This window comes from Mus pahari, chromosome 1 (genome assembly GCF_900095145.1).
Source record: "Mus pahari chromosome 1, PAHARI_EIJ_v1.1, whole genome shotgun sequence".
NCBI lineage: Eukaryota > Metazoa > Chordata > Mammalia > Rodentia > Muridae > Mus > Mus pahari.
Window position 1 is genome coordinate 52,042,907 of NC_034590.1, and position 15,614 is coordinate 52,058,520.

At 42.2% G+C, this 15,614-nt stretch overlaps 1 protein-coding gene and 1 pseudogene across 1 annotated transcript in view; both read right to left on the reverse strand.

Moving 5' to 3' along the window:
* Positions 1-15,234, reverse strand: part of Blm (BLM RecQ like helicase) — an 88,445-nt gene extending 73,211 nt beyond the window's left edge. Inside the window, exon 1 of the mRNA XM_021193780.1 lies at positions 15,164-15,234. The gene's annotated coding sequence lies outside the window, so the exon portion shown is untranslated. The remainder of the gene's footprint in view (positions 1-15,163) is intronic.
* LOC115062829 lies at positions 2,223-2,350 on the reverse strand (annotated as a pseudogene).
* Positions 15,235-15,614: the final 380 nt, after the last annotated feature.

Genomic DNA, 15,614 nt, shown 5'->3' on the forward strand with positions numbered 1-15,614 from the left:
TGTACAGAATGGTCTATACGTACATATAAAAGGGATTTATGTAATGATTTAAAGGCTGTGGCCTGGCTAACTCAACAAATGCTCTTTGCAACCACCAGAAAAAAAAAAAAAAAAAAAAAAAAAAAAAAAAAAACCCAAAAGCCTGAAACCGAAAAAACATTAGTTGTTCAGTCCAAAGGCTGGATGTCTCTGCTAGTCTTCAGTACACATCAAAATCCTGAAGACGTAGGCTCTAACGCCAGTGAAGGAATGACCTTGCCAGCAAGATCAAGCAGGTAAAGAGCAGACGCTTCCTTCTTCCATGTCCTTTATACAGGCTGCCAGGAGAAGGTTTGGCCCAGATTTAAATTTTAACCTCCCACCTCAAAAATCGAGATTAAAAGTGGGTCTTCCCACTGCAAATGATATGGTAATTAAGAAAAAATTTCCTGGGTCGGGCACTGTAGCACACACCTTTAATCTCACCACTCAGGAGGCCGAGGCTGGTGGATGTCTGTTGAGTCTGAGGTCAGCCTGGTCTACAAAGCTAGTTCATCTACTGACTAGGCCAGATCCCTTAGGATCTCAGGAAACACTGTTACAGACAGGCCCAGAGTTTACTTTACTAGTACCCAAGGCTCTTTCCAATCCAACGTAACTAACGACTAAATCAACTATCACAGGGCTGAAGAGATGGCTCAGCTGTTAAGCGCAAGTGCTGCTCTGCAGAGGACTTGACTCTGGACCCTGAGACACCCCCCCCCCCAGTGGCTCACAACCATTAATAACACAAGCTCAAGGGATCTGATGCTTTGGCACCAGGCATGTACATGGTGCACATACATAGATTCAAATAAAACCATCATACACAGAAAATAATAAATAAATTTATTAGTTTTTAAAATAAATTAATTAACCATTACCTTTGAAGTCTTAATTTCAACTGTCTTGGAGAAATCCCAGAAATGGATTTACTGGAGCACACGGCAAATCTCTTTTTATCATTTAAGCAACTATCATACTGTCATACTACTGTCTCCTGTCCTCCGGAATGCCAGTTTTACTCTGCTACCAATAATTAACAAGGCTTCCAAATCTTCAGCATCCTTAGCAACACTTGCTACTTTTTAGCTTTTCCTCTCTCTTCCTCTTCCTTCTCCTCCCCTGCTTCCCCCTCTTCCTCTTGTAATATGATACCCATTCTAATGGATATGAAATTATCTCACCTGGTTTTTACTTTTTTCCCTAATGATTTACAAAGAGTGTAACCACTAAGTTAAATTCTCAACCCACCCATGCCCTTTCAAGTTTTTGTTTTTTCAAGACAGAGTTTCTCTGTGTAGCCCTGGTGTCCTGGAACTCACTTTGTAGACCAGGCTGGCCTTGAACTAGAAATCCGCCTGCCTCTGCCTCCCAAGTGCTGGGATTAAAGGTATGCACCACCACTGCCCGGCTCAAACTGGATATTTCTAATTTGCTAAGCTATAGTTCTTTATATATTCTATGTTGACCTCTTAACATATATATGATTTGTGGTACAGCTTGAAGATGATTTTAGTGTTAATTTTTTTAACTCGATGTGAGATTTCTTAGTGAACATGATTTGGTAGGGTATGGTGGTTTGAATATGTATGTCCCAGGAATTGGCACTATGAGAAGGTATGGCCTTGTTGGCGTGGGCTTTAAAACCCTCATCTCAGCTGCCTGGAAGTCAGTCTTCTGTTTGCCTTTGGAACAAGATGTTGAACTCTTGTTTCCTCTTACACCATGCCTGCCTGGGCTCTGCCATGCTCCTGCCTAGTTGATAATGGACAGAACCTCTGACCCTGTAAGCTGTTCTTCTAAGAGTTGCTTTGGTCATGGTGTCTGTTCATAGCAGGAAAACCCTAATTAAGACATAGGGTGTGGACTCAACACAGTGGAGGCCCTTAGGAGTACAGGGTCTACCCCTTGTCCAGGGCACCACCACTGGTGACATCTGACCCAAAAGTCACTAAAGATAAGCAACTTCAGTTACCATATCTTCAAATTAATCTATATGAAACTTGTGAGATGTGGATCTTTTGGCATCCAGGAAGTTTGAACTTGGCTCATATAATCAAATGTGTTCTTAATCAAATGTGCTTATTCTGCATCTTGGTTATGATGGACATGAAAACCTAGTCACTGTACCCAAGGGCAACCTGCATACATGTCTGAAGCCTATGTCAGTGACAGAATTAGATCAGATGCATTTATAGCCACACTGTCTCCATGGTCCCTTAGGACAGCACACACAGGCTGCATACTCTAACAACAAGAGGCACTAGCCTTGGAGCAATTGCACACAAGGCTCTCATGAGGAAAAAAACCTGAACTTTAGCCTGTGCCTACAGTTAATTCTTTAACTTACAGTACAAATCACTAGCCGTCTGATCCTGAGATTTTTTTTTCTTGGTGTCTAAGGACATTCCTGATTAAGGATCTGATCTACTTATTATAAGTCTGCACGAATTTTCCATTTGACTTCAGACGTGCCAGAAGAGGGTGTCAGATCTTATTATGGGTGGTTGTGAGCCACCATGTGGTCGCTGGGATTTGAACTCAGGACCTTTGGAAGAGCAGTCAGTGCTCTTACCCGCTGAACCATCTTACCAGCCCCAAATTTTCTTTACCTGTTCTAGTAGTTATTATTTTTAGAACTTACACATTTGATTTACATTATTAAATGAGTTATTTTCTGTTGTGACAGAGTACCTGAAACTGGGTAACTGATAAAAGAAAGGTTGGTTTTAGCTTATAATTATGAGAAGCAGGAAGTCAAAGAGCAAGGCTCTAGTGTCTGTTCAATGTCTGCTGGCTCTCAAGATGGAAAGGGGCTCATGCAGAAAAGAGAAAACGCAGTGGACACAGTCCCATGAGAAAGACCTTCATGAGTCATGAGGTCTCTTTCCATAATGCTGACACTCTCAGCTAGCTCCCACCCTCAACACTCACACTGGAGAATTAAAGTGCCTTCACCTGAGTTTTCTTTTTAAAGATTTTTAAAGTTTTTTTGCATATGAATATTTTGTCTGCAGGTCTGTCATGTTCATTCTTGATGCCCAAAGAAACCAGAAAAGGGCATTGGCTTCTCTGGAACTGGAGTTCAGGTTGTTGTGAGGCACCATGTAGGTACTGAGTCCTAGAGGGGGAGTCAGTGCTTTCAATCACTGAGCCATCTCGCCAGCCCCTACATCAACTCTTCAGGGGACACAATCAAATCACAGTTGTCAGCGTATAGCTGTTCATCATATTTTTATAAAAAGCATCTTATTTCTTTGTCCCACCTAACACTGGGGACAGAAGCTAGGGGAGTGTATCTTCCAGTCAAGTATACTGCCACTGAACTACATCCAACTAACCTTTTCACTTTTTTTTTTTTTAAGATTTGTTTATTTATTATATGTAAGTACACTGTAGCTGTCTTCAGACACTCCAGAAGAGGGTGTCAGGTCTTGTTAGGATGGTTGTGAACCACCATGTGGTTGCTGGGATTTGAACTCAGGACCTTTAGGAAGAGCAGTTGGTGCTCTTAACCGCTAAGCCATCTCTCCAGCCCACCTTTTCACTTTTTAACTTGAGACAGCTGTTATTAAGTTATTCAAGCTTACTGTAAACTTACTCTATACCGTAGGTTGACCTTGAACCTACAATTTTCCTGTATCAACCTCCCGTGTACCTGAAGTTATAGGCCTGTACTATCAATAAAAGAATAAAAATCCCAAGCTGGAGAGATGGCTCAGTGGTTAAGAGCACTGACTGCTCTTCCAAAGGTCCCAAGTTCAAATCCCAGCAACCATATGATGGCTCACAACCATCTGTAATAAGATCTGATGCCTTCTTTTGGTGTGTCTGAAGACAGCTACAGTGTACTTAGAAATAAATCTTTTTAAAAAAAAGAATAAAAATCCTTTAATTTTATAATCAGTTATAATAGTTCCTTAGTTATCTGAATTTCCTTTTTCTGTAGGGCTTCAAGGAGAATGGGCCCCATAGGATCATATATTTGCATTCTTGGTTCACATTTGGTAGAACTGCTTGAGAAAATTAGGAGGTGTGGCCTTGTTGGAAATGTGTCACTAGTTTTGATATTTCCAAAGTCCATACCATTCATTCTCTCCCCATCCCCTCAGCTTCCAACTTGCAGATGAATGCTCACAGCTACTGCTCCAGCACCATGCCTGCCTGCTTACCTGCTGCCATGCTTCCTGAAATGATGGGCATGCTCTCTACTACCCCTGGAACCATGAGCCCCCAAATTAAGTGCTTCCTTTAATAAGTTGCCTTGGTTGTGTTTTGTGATGGCAATAGAAACGTACGTAACTAAGACACTTTCCTAGTTCATCTAGTTAAACGATTGTCAATTTAAAAAACATCTTTTCAGGTTAAAGGTACTTGTCACCGAGTCTAATGACCTTAGAGTCTCAGAACCCAAATGATAGAAGGAACTACTTCAAGTTGTCCTCTGACCTCCACATCTTTTCAAAGAAAAGACTCTTGGTCTTGTCTATTTCTTAACTGCTTTATTTTCTATATTTCATAGGTCTCTGATGTGATCTATTACTTCCTCCCTTCTACCAGTTATAGATTCAGGTGCTGGAACTACAGCTGTATGACACCAGACCTGGTTTCATGGTTTTGTTTTTTGTTTGTTCTATGTGAACTTTAGAATCACCGTTTCTAGCACCAGAAAGAAAACCTTGCAGCTATCTTTTTGTTTGTTTGTTTTTTGTTTTTTCGAGACAGGGTTTCCCTGTATAGCCCTGGTTGTCCTGGAACTCACTCTGTAGACCATGCTGGCTTCGAACTCAGAAATCTGCCTGCCTCTGCCTCCTGAGTGCTGGGATTAAAGGCGTGCTCCACCACACCCGGCTCCCTTGCAGCTATGGTGTGTGTTAAGTTCTGTAAACCCTATGCTCTCTGGCTGTTAGGTTACTCTATCCTGGGAAACGTACCTTGCAACTTTTGTAACATTTAGCAGAGTTTTAAAGATTTCATTTATGTTTTAATATTCCTAAATGTTTTAATACTTTTGTTTTACTATGAGACTATCCCTTCCTTATGTAGTCTTAGTTGTTAAATGCCTGGTTTGTGTGTTAAATGTATACTGTTTCTTACTAAACTCTGGTTTGTATGTTGAATGTATACTGTTGTGTGTTATACAGTGTTTGTGTGTTATATAGTGTTGTGCGTTGTATGGTGTTGTGTTTTATATAGTGCTTGTTGTGTTGTATAGTGTTGTGTATTATAGTGTTGAGTGTTATATAGTGTTGTGTGTTGTAGTGTTGTGTATTATATAGTGTTGTGTGTTGTATAGTGTTGTGTGTTGTATAGTATTGTATGTTGTACTGTGTTGTCTTACTGAACTCTTCCTCTGCATGTGCAGCTGTGCAGACAGTTTCAAACAGTCAGGATTGGCCTCCAACTCACCATGTAGCTGAGAATGACTGCAGCCGGGTGTTTGCTACATGGTGGGTTCTTCTTTTTCCCACCCTTTCAGCCCCCTAACACTAGATAAGAGAAAAAAAGATAGAGAGGACAGGAAAGGGATCCCTGAACAAAGTCAGAGGTCAGAAAGAGAGGCAACTTTATCATTAGACTACTTCCTGCTGATTGGGGCATCACATTACTTGAGGCAAGTTTGAGCTTTGCTATTCTTACATCTAATTTCTCCTTATTGTTTCTTCTTTGTAGATGACCACTTAGTAAACTGTGACTAACAACCAACAACCCATCCTACCTCTCAGGGCCCGAACATTTATATACCCTCTAAATGTCCCCAGAATTCCAAACATCACACAACCACAGAAACTATTTGCAGCTGGCAAAATCACACCCGATAAAGTATAAGGCAAATCAGGCTCAGCTGATGTGGACAATCGGAAGCAGCCCCACCTTCCTACATCTGGGATTAAACCAAAAACATATTCTTATATTTCTGTGTTTTTTAAAGAAACCAAAACTCCAAAATTGTCACCACAGATGACCTTAAATCTAATTCTCAGGCAGTCACCTCTGACTGCTTAAATTATAGGCATGTACCATTGGGCTGGGCTAAATTATTTTTTGTTTTAGTTATTTAGATTATTTTTATGTGTTCTAGATAAATTCCATATCATCTGCAGGTAAGGGGAGTAGTACTTTTTCTATTTTCCAAGCCTTGTTAATAATTTCTCTTTCTTGGTTTCACTGTCTTAAGTCTTCAATAAAATATTAAATAACTAGAGTTAGTGGGGGACTGAGGCAGGTAGAGCAGGAACTCAAGGCAAGCCTCAGCTATATACAGAACTCAGGGTCAACCTGGGTGTATGAGATCTTGTCTCACAAAAACTAAAAGTACTGGGCACTATGGCCAATGCCTTGGCAGCTGAATGAGGGCTGCTGCTCAGTTTAAGGTCCACTTTGGCTACAGTGAGTTCTAGGCAGTCTGAATTATCATTTAAGATCCTGCCTTTAAAAAAAAAAAAAGGAAGAGAGGGAAGAAGAAGAACAAAGAGTGTTCTGGGCATTTATAACAACAAAGCACTCCAGTTTCATATAGACAACCCCAAAGTACAGATCATCTTCTCCTGCTTAACACCTTCGTCCCATCAGTGAACACTGCAATCCAGTGCAACCATAAACACACAAGCTAATTCTCATTCATAGATGTAGATTAGATGTGAAGGAAGTTTAGCTACATATAAAACCAGATTCTGTTGTTTTAAGACTGCAAGGCTAGTTCACCATTAGGCAATCAACTAAGATAACTCACCACAACACTAGATTATAGCAAACAAAACAAAACAAACCAACAAACACTATGGTCACTTCCTCAAAAGCCACAGAATAAACATAAAAATCCATCCACAATAAATGGTGAAACAAAAAACAATGAATGGAAGGAAATCCCTGTCCTGACAGAAGGAGTGTACATTAAAACAAACAGGTCTACAATGCGCTTAGAAAGGTTTGTCTTCAGTACAACAGTTGTGGGCCCCACTCCCACGCTCTGCTTTCAGAGGACATGCATTACAACTTGAGCCAAATGGAGAAGCAGACAAATGACAGGTATCTGGGGAGAGAGAAGCAAAGCCATCAACATTTACAAAGTGTACGGTTGTGTGTCCAGCACCTAAAACAATCTTCAGATTAAACTATGAAAACGCTTAACCCAGAATAATGCCCCATACTCTGCTTACCCACAGAGGTCTACACATTAATCCTTTCAAGCTGTGACTGTCTGGTCGTGTGGTAATGGAGAACTACTGATGGTGGATCATCCTAAAACAGAATAACCACTGGCTGGTAGCAACTCGCCTTTAACCTCAGCACTTAGGAGTGGAGGCAGGTGAATCTGAGTTTGAGACCAACCTACTCTACAGAGTGAGTTCTAGCACAGCCAGGGCTACACAGAGAAAACCTGTCTCAAAAACAAAAACAAAACAGAAATAAAAACAAACAACAACAACAAAAAACAAACAAACAAAACACCCAGAGGGGGCTGGAGAGATGGCTCAGTGGTTAAGAGCACCAACTGCTCTTCAGAAGGTCCTGAGTTCAAATCCCAGCAACCACATGGTGGCTCACAACCATCTGTAATGCGATCTGACGCCCTCTTCTGGAGCATCTGAAAACAGCTACAGTGTACTTATAATAAGTAAATCTTTAAAAAACAAACAAACAAACAAAAAACCCCAGAATGACTAAAACATTTATGTTAGTGCATTTTTGTTCTGATTTTGGTTAGTGGTTTTATAAACTCACGAGTTTCATTTTTTGTTTTAACTTGTTTCTCTTTTAAAAAAAAATTTGCTTGTTTTATGTGTATGAGCGTTTACATATGTGCACCACAAGCAGGATGCCCATGGAGGTCAGAAGAGGACATCAGATCCCCTGGAACTGGAGTAATAGGTGTCGGAAGCTGTGGAGTCTCATAGCCGTGGCTGGTCTAGAACTCATTATGTCAACCAGGCTGATGGCAAATTCACTGACACTTTCCTGCCCTTCTTCCCAAGAAGTAGGACTCAAGGTGTGCCTGACCACATCTGGCCCAAAAATCATTTCCAAACTCAGGACTTAATTTTGAAATCTTATTTTAAGAAGTTTGCCAAACATATCTGAGGTATTAAAATGCTTTTTAAACAGGGTCTTTAGGGTGAAAAATTAAGGTGAGAAGAAAAAACAAAATAAAACAAAACAAAACAAAACTACAGAAAGACTTTCCTGGACTGTGCAGGTGGGGCCAATGTAACCACGAGTGTCTTTTTAAGTGGGAGAGAAAAATCTGGTGGCAGACCAGATAGCTGACAACTTAAGGATTCCACCCAAGATTGTTGGCTTTGATAATGAAAGAAATCTCAAGCCAGGGATATGGTCATCTGTAAGCAGCTGACAAATGCGATGAGCATGTTTTCCCTAGAGCCGGTAGGAACAAACGCAGCTCTGAAAAGCCCTTAATCCTTATTCCAGGTAAGCCCATCCAGACTTCTGAAGTACTGAACTGTAAGACAAAGCTGTTATTTAAGCAACCAAGTTGCAGTAATTTGGTACAGCAGTTTTATGAAGAACTGTTAGAAAAGATATCAGCACAAAACATTCTTTTTATGTATCACTGATGGACAACTAGAAAATAAAGAACAAAAATCGATTTCAGTGGCATCAACATTTAAGTACCCTCCAAAAATATATGACAAACTATGGCCATATATATTCAAGAAACTATTAAGTAATTTTTACAAAATTAAATAATGGACAAATGAGCCACATTTGTGAAAATGTGAAAAGCAATATTTATTTTGAAAGCAATATTCTCAAGATGCCAAGATCCCAAACTGATCTATGACAATAAAATTCCAATCAAAATTCTCAGTTTTCTTTTTCTGGGGGAACTTAATAGTGGATCTGTGTGCACACCGAGCTGCATCAACGTGGCACGTGTGTGGAGGTAGAGGACAACCTTCAGTTACTGGCACCTTGCCTTCCCACCTTGCTTGAGACAGGTTTTCCCCACCACAGTGTGGGCTAGGCTAGGCTGGCCTACAAGCTTCTAGACTCTCCTGTTTCCACCTCCCCGTCTCAGGACTGCACTGAGAAGTGGGACACTTGCACCACTGCATGTGCTTTTGTGGGTCTGGGAACCCAAACTCAGGCTGTCAGGCTTGAGGAATGACAAGCACTTGTATCAACACCCTGGATGTAAAATTATAATAGATACAAAATAGAAAAAACAGCCAACATAGTCATGAAAAACAATACTAGGTGAGATTTGCTCTGCAAGATACAGAAAGACATAAAAACATTAGCTACACCGCCGGGCGTGGTGGCGCACGCCTTTAATCCCAGCACTCGGGAGGCAGGGGCAGGCGGATTTCTGAGTTCGAGGCCAGCCTGGTCTACAAAGTGAGTTCCAGGACAGCCAGGGCTATACAGAGAAACCCTGTCTCAAAAAACAAAAAAACAAAAAACAACCCCCCCCCCAAAAAAAAAGAACATTAGCTACACAATGAAACTCTGGTTCAACAAGCATAACCCCATCCACGATCTATAATGATGGCACTGTTGAGCACGAGGTGAGAGCAGTCACTTTGATTACTGGTGCTAGACCTGGAGCTTCCTCAGGCAGAAAGTATTTATACCGACACTGGGGTGTAGCTCTGCGGGTAGAACGCAAGCCCAGCATGCACAAAGCCCCGTGTTCAACCGCTAGTGAACAGAGTGCACACCTGCAACCTCAGGACTTGGAAAGTAAGGCAGGAAGATAAAAAGTTCAGTTGTTCTTGACTATCTGGCAAATCTGAGGAAAGCCTATGACACAGAATACCCTATTTGCAGTACATGCGTGCTCATATGCACACACGCGTGTACACACACACTAATTAAAATTTAAAAAATTATAAAACTCATCTAAATGAAAGAAACCAAAGGCCTAAGTATGAAAGACAAATAATAAAGTCTCTAGGGTATAATTACAAAATAACTAAAACCTTCAAGAGATTTATTAAACAAAATTAACAATGGCACCTTCAAAGCTGGGCATAGTGGCACATTCCTGTAACCCCAGCACTTAGGAGGCTAAGGCAGGAAGACTGTTGGCACATAATGAGTGACAAGCCAGCCTGGGCTATAGATTAAGACCTTCTATCAAAAAACAAGGAGATGGGCGAAATTTTCTGTTTGTTTGGTTTTTTCCCCTTGACCACTGCACCCTCACAGTACAATGCAAACAACAATGAAGGAGCTGGGTGCATGCCTATACCTCCTGTACTTGCAAGAGTGAGTCAAGGCTATCTCTGGCTACATGAGACCCCGCCTCCAAAAAATTTCTTAAAATATGTGTATATATAACATACACACATGTATATATAGATTAGCAAGGATGTGGAGCAGCAAGAGATCAGTACGGTGGTGGAAGAGTAGCCACTTAACATTAGCATTTTAAAGTAAAATAACGTATGTATACTCCTGACTTCAACCACTTGTACGTTAGTACACTCTTGCTGCCAAGGGGGAGACTGGGAAGAGTGACTTAGTCACCAGTGACAATGATATACTCAACCACATTTCAGCAATGAAGCCTGCACAAACCCTGAAAAGGGCAGGCTTGAAGAACTCCTGCGCTGGGGTATGGAGGCTCTACCTCGTCTCACATCCCTTGTACTATGTTAATTTTTCCACTTTCCTGAAATGTACCCTTTTAAAAACAAACTATAACCTAGAAAGCAGATGTCTGGATTTCCTTGAGGTCTATGAGTTGCCTTAGCAAATTACTGAACTACTCAAAAAACAAAACAAAAGAAAACCCTAACATGCAAATCTGATTTGCAGCCAGGTTAGACAGCTGTGGGTAATATCGGGGTTCCCTATTTGTGGTTAGAGTCTGAAGCAGATGAAAGGAAGATGTGGAGCCAGGCATGGTGGTGCATGCTTGTAATCCCAGTGCTCAAGAAGCTGAGGCAGTAGGATCACTGAGAATATGAGGGCAGCCCGACCTAATAGTAAGACAGAAATGAAGTATGATATGGGCATGGAGGGGCAAGAAAGGAGAGCTCCTGTACAGTGGTACACACACAAAATGGCATATTAGCCTTTAAAAAGACGGCAATCCTACAGCAAGCAACATACACGAACCCTGAAGACGTTCTGCTAAGCCAAACAGCCAGTACTACATAAGTCCAGTCACAGTGCAGTACACCTGCCATACGCAAGGAAACGAGCAGATCCTATCTGATTAGCTCTCTGAGTGGAAGATGGGAGTGTCTGAGATCTGCAGTGCAGCACTTCCCCCTTACTGTATTATTCACCAGAGAAATTGGAGAGCATACAGAGGTCAAGGCCAGCCTGGGCTATGCAGTGAGACCCCGTCTCAAAGCAAATGGACAACCAGTCCATTCAGAGAGAAGATGTCAGGTGTGCTTCTCACAATAAAATAAAAACTGGTATAGTCACATAACACAATATTTTAATTTATTAATAAAATATTTTTAAGGTATGAAAATCAAAGCTAAAGACACGGTGGCTAAGAGCACTTTCTATTCTTCCAGAGGACACAGGTTTGATCCCCAGCACCAACATTACAGCTCACTACCATTTGTAACTCTAGTTCCAGAGAATCTGATGCCCTGTTCTGACCCCGAAGGACACCAGGCACACTCTAGGTACACAGACATACATGCTAACAAACTACCCATAAATGTAAAATACATTTTTTAGAAAATTACATAAAGGGAACTAGAGAGATGGTTCAGAAGTAAAGAGAACTTATTGCCTTGGCGGAGGACCTAGGTTTGAGTCCCAGCCCCAACACGGTGGTTCACCACCATTCAGAACTCCAGTTCCAGGTGACTCAATACCCATTTCTGACCTCGGTGGGCACCAAGCATGAATGTGGTGCACATACACACATGCAGGTAAAACACGTATGAAATACAATGAATAAATGCAATAAACTATGAGATGCAGTTAAAATTTGTTATTTAAATAACTTTGTGAATAGTGTCATTTTTAAGGCATATCAGAGAGAGAGAGAGAGAGAGAGAGAGAGAGAGAAAACATGCACATGCATACATTCGAGATTCGAGTTAGGAGGCCAGAAGTCAACATTAGGTATCCTCTTGCTGAACCTCGAGTTCACCAATTTGGCTAGACTGTAGACTGGCTGGCCAGCAGACTCCTGGCTCATCTCTGATGAGATTACAGGTTTGTGCCACTGAACTGGCTTTTCTTTGTGGGTTCTGAAACTTTGGTCTTCATGCCTGTGAAATAAAGTACTTTACAACTGAACCATCTCTCTAGCCCAAACGAATCTTAGAAACATTATCAATTACTAGATTGTAACTCAGTAGTGGTAAAACACTTGCCTGGCATGCACCAGACTGTAGGTTCAAATCCCAGTACCACAAAAGCAAAAAAGCAAAAAAAAAAAAAAAAAAAAAAAAAAAAAAAAAAAAAAAAAAAAATCAACAGAACATACAAAGAGCTGGTGTGGTCACATAAAACTATAATCCCAGCACTCAGGAGGCTGAAGCAAGGATAGCCAGGTCACAGCCAACCTGAGCTATATAATAAAACCTTGTTTCAAAAACCAAGAGCTGATGGTATAGTTCATAGTTAGAGTGCTTGTGTGCTACATAGAATATTAAACTACAAAATGTGAACCACTCAAGTATGAGTACATTGTAAACAATTACCTAAGAGAAATCTATATATAACTAAATGTGGTAAGAACTTGTGAAAAACAAAAATAGGACCATTTGGTTGGCTTAGGCAGTAAGAATGCTGGCCAAGCCTGAGAACCCGAGTCGAATCCCCCGGCCCCACACTATGGCAGAGAACTGCAAGTTGTTCTCTGATCCCATCAAGCTCACACACAAATAAAAAATACTGTTAAAATTTTGTTATGAGTCAGGCAGTAGTGGTGCACACCTTTAATCTCAGCACTCAGGAAGCAGAGGCAGGCAAATCTCTGAGTTCAAGGCCAGCCTGGTCTACTGAGTAAATTCCAAGATGGCCAGAGCTACATAGAGAAACCCTGACTCAAAACCACCCCCAAATAATATTATTAATAATAACAAAAATAATAATAGCCAGAGCGACAGAAAGACATTATAAATGTAATGAGCATTTTAATGTTTGTATGGGTTTTGGAGACAGGGTCTCATATAGTCTAGACCAGTCTTAAATTCACTATGCACCCTAGGAAGACTTTCAAGCCCTGATCCTTCCGTCTCCACCTTCTGTGTGTGTGGATTACAGGCCTGCTCTGGGAAGTAGCTTGCTTTTGAGATAGTCCTTATAGGGCTGCTCTTAACTTTCCATTCTCCTGTCTCATTCAAAGTGTTGGGGTCACAAGTGTGAACCACCATTCCTAGTGGCAACTGGTCTTATTCTACAGGAAAGCAAGATACTCAGAGGCTTTTTAGGTACTAGATTATACAGATAATTTTTCACTTACTTTGAACCTTACGACAGAAAAGGCCTGGGAAGATGGCTCAGTCAGTAAAGTGCTTGTAGTATGAACATGGGGACCTGATTTCAGATCTCCAGAACCTACTTAGAAAGTCAGGAGTGATAATGTGCATCTATGCCAGCCCTGGGAGGCTTGCTAGTTTAATCAACAAGTTCCAGGTTCAGTGAGAATGCCCCAAACACTAAGATGGAAGACAACTGCAGAAGGTACCTCTGGTCTTCTTGCACATTAACACACACACACACACACACACACACACACTTGCACAAAAATGAACAAGAACATATTCATATCTCTATTCCCGACAAAAAGTAAAAATATAGAAAATATAGCATGTCCCTCAACCAAGTTTAAGATGCTACATTCTATCTGGCAGTGGCAGCCATAGCCTTTAATCCCAGCACTCAGGCAGTGGAATCTGGGTTCGAGGCCAGTCTGGTCTACAATGTAAGTTCCAGGACAGCCAGGGCTACACAGAGAAAATGCTCATTACATTTATAATGTCTTTCTGTCACTCTAGCTATTATTATTATTGTTATTGTTATTATTAATATTATTTGGGGGTGGTTTTGAGTCAGGGTTTCTCTGTGTAGCCCTGGCTGTCCTGGAATTTACTCAGTAGACCAGGCTGGCCTTGAACTCAGAGATTTGCCTGCCTCTGCTTCCTGAGTGCTGAGATTCTGTGCTTCCTCTTCTGTGCGAGTCTCTTTTAAAAGTACACATTTCAGAATATATACATTTTAAATAACAGGGATAGTGACATGGGTCTGTGACTCCAGTACTTGAGAGGTTGAGGCTGAAAAGATTATGGAGTCCAAAGTCACCCTCAGCTCTACAAGTTTGAGGCCAGCCTGGACTACAAGAGCCAAAACAAACAAACTGGTACTAAATCCCTATCTTGGGAACCTAAAACTCCCATTTCATCCAAGCAAAATTAAAGTGACATTCAAACAGAATAGCAGTCAGGCTAACAAAATGTTGATTCAAGCCGGTGTGATGTCAACTCAGCACTGGATGGATGAGGCAAGAAGATCCTTCCAATCTCCACCACAGATCCAATTAAACGTATTACTCCCCGAGCGTCTGCCTCTCTCCTCCTCTATCTTGCCTTCTCTCAAATCAGTCTTTCCCACCCCTGCCCCCTGCTGAGGTAGGAGAGCTGTGTATTTATAGGAGGCATCGGGAGATGGCAGGTGGAAGGCCGGTTCCTCTCAGTCACAGGGCAACCTATGACAGTTAAGAGGGACTGGGAGGAAGCCTGGGGCAGTGAGATAGGCTTCAGAGCTGGGCAGGTCTTATTCAAATCTCTCTCATCCGCCACCCAAGCCCGCGTGCCCTTTCGGCAAACGAGGTGTGAGCTCCGGCTTCTCCGGCTAAAACCAGGGCACCTCCACCTCTTCTAGCGTCTCGAAAGCATGCATTGCTACGAGGGGTCGTTGCAGCATTACACACACTACGGGAGGCAGATGAGCTAATGTCTCGCGTAGGACAGACAATAATCAAGGTCCTACACCTTAAGGAATGTGTGGACAGTGAGACTCGAGCCTCGGCTGCCAGATATGGGTCTCTTCTGGGTCACCGGGTCTCTACTCCGGTCCGGGCTTCTCGCCACAAGCGAGGCTTGGAGGACCTGGGGCGGATGACTGGTGAGATGGCCAAGGCCTCGGGCTCTGTTAGTCGGCGGAGCCACCACAACCCAGCGCGGTCCCAACTCACCTCACTCAGGCTTAGGTCCCGCCGAGCGGAACCACCATCCAAACTCCGCGCGCCGACGTCCTGCGCCCCGCGCCGCACGCTTCGCGCCGCAAGAAGGGTGATTCTGATTGGATGAGCCCTGAAGAACCTAACCAATACCGTGGCCTCTGGCTTCTGGACCCGCCCCTAGAGCTGCTGGGGCGGTATCACCCGAGCACGTACTACCAAAGCCCAATCAGAATGCAGCTGACGGGTCAGGTGATTAGGGCAAACTACCTGGCTTCCGTCGTAGTAAGGCTTTGGGTTTTTGTTTGTTTGTTTGTTTTGTTTGTTTGTTTGTTTGTTTTTTCTACTGTAGGGAAAGGCGCCTGAAGCCCAGTCTGTGGCATGGTAGAAATTTTGTGACGTTTGAAGACAGCCGAGGCTTGCTAGTTCCGGTAAACCAGGCGAAGCGTCTGTGGGCCTCTTCTTT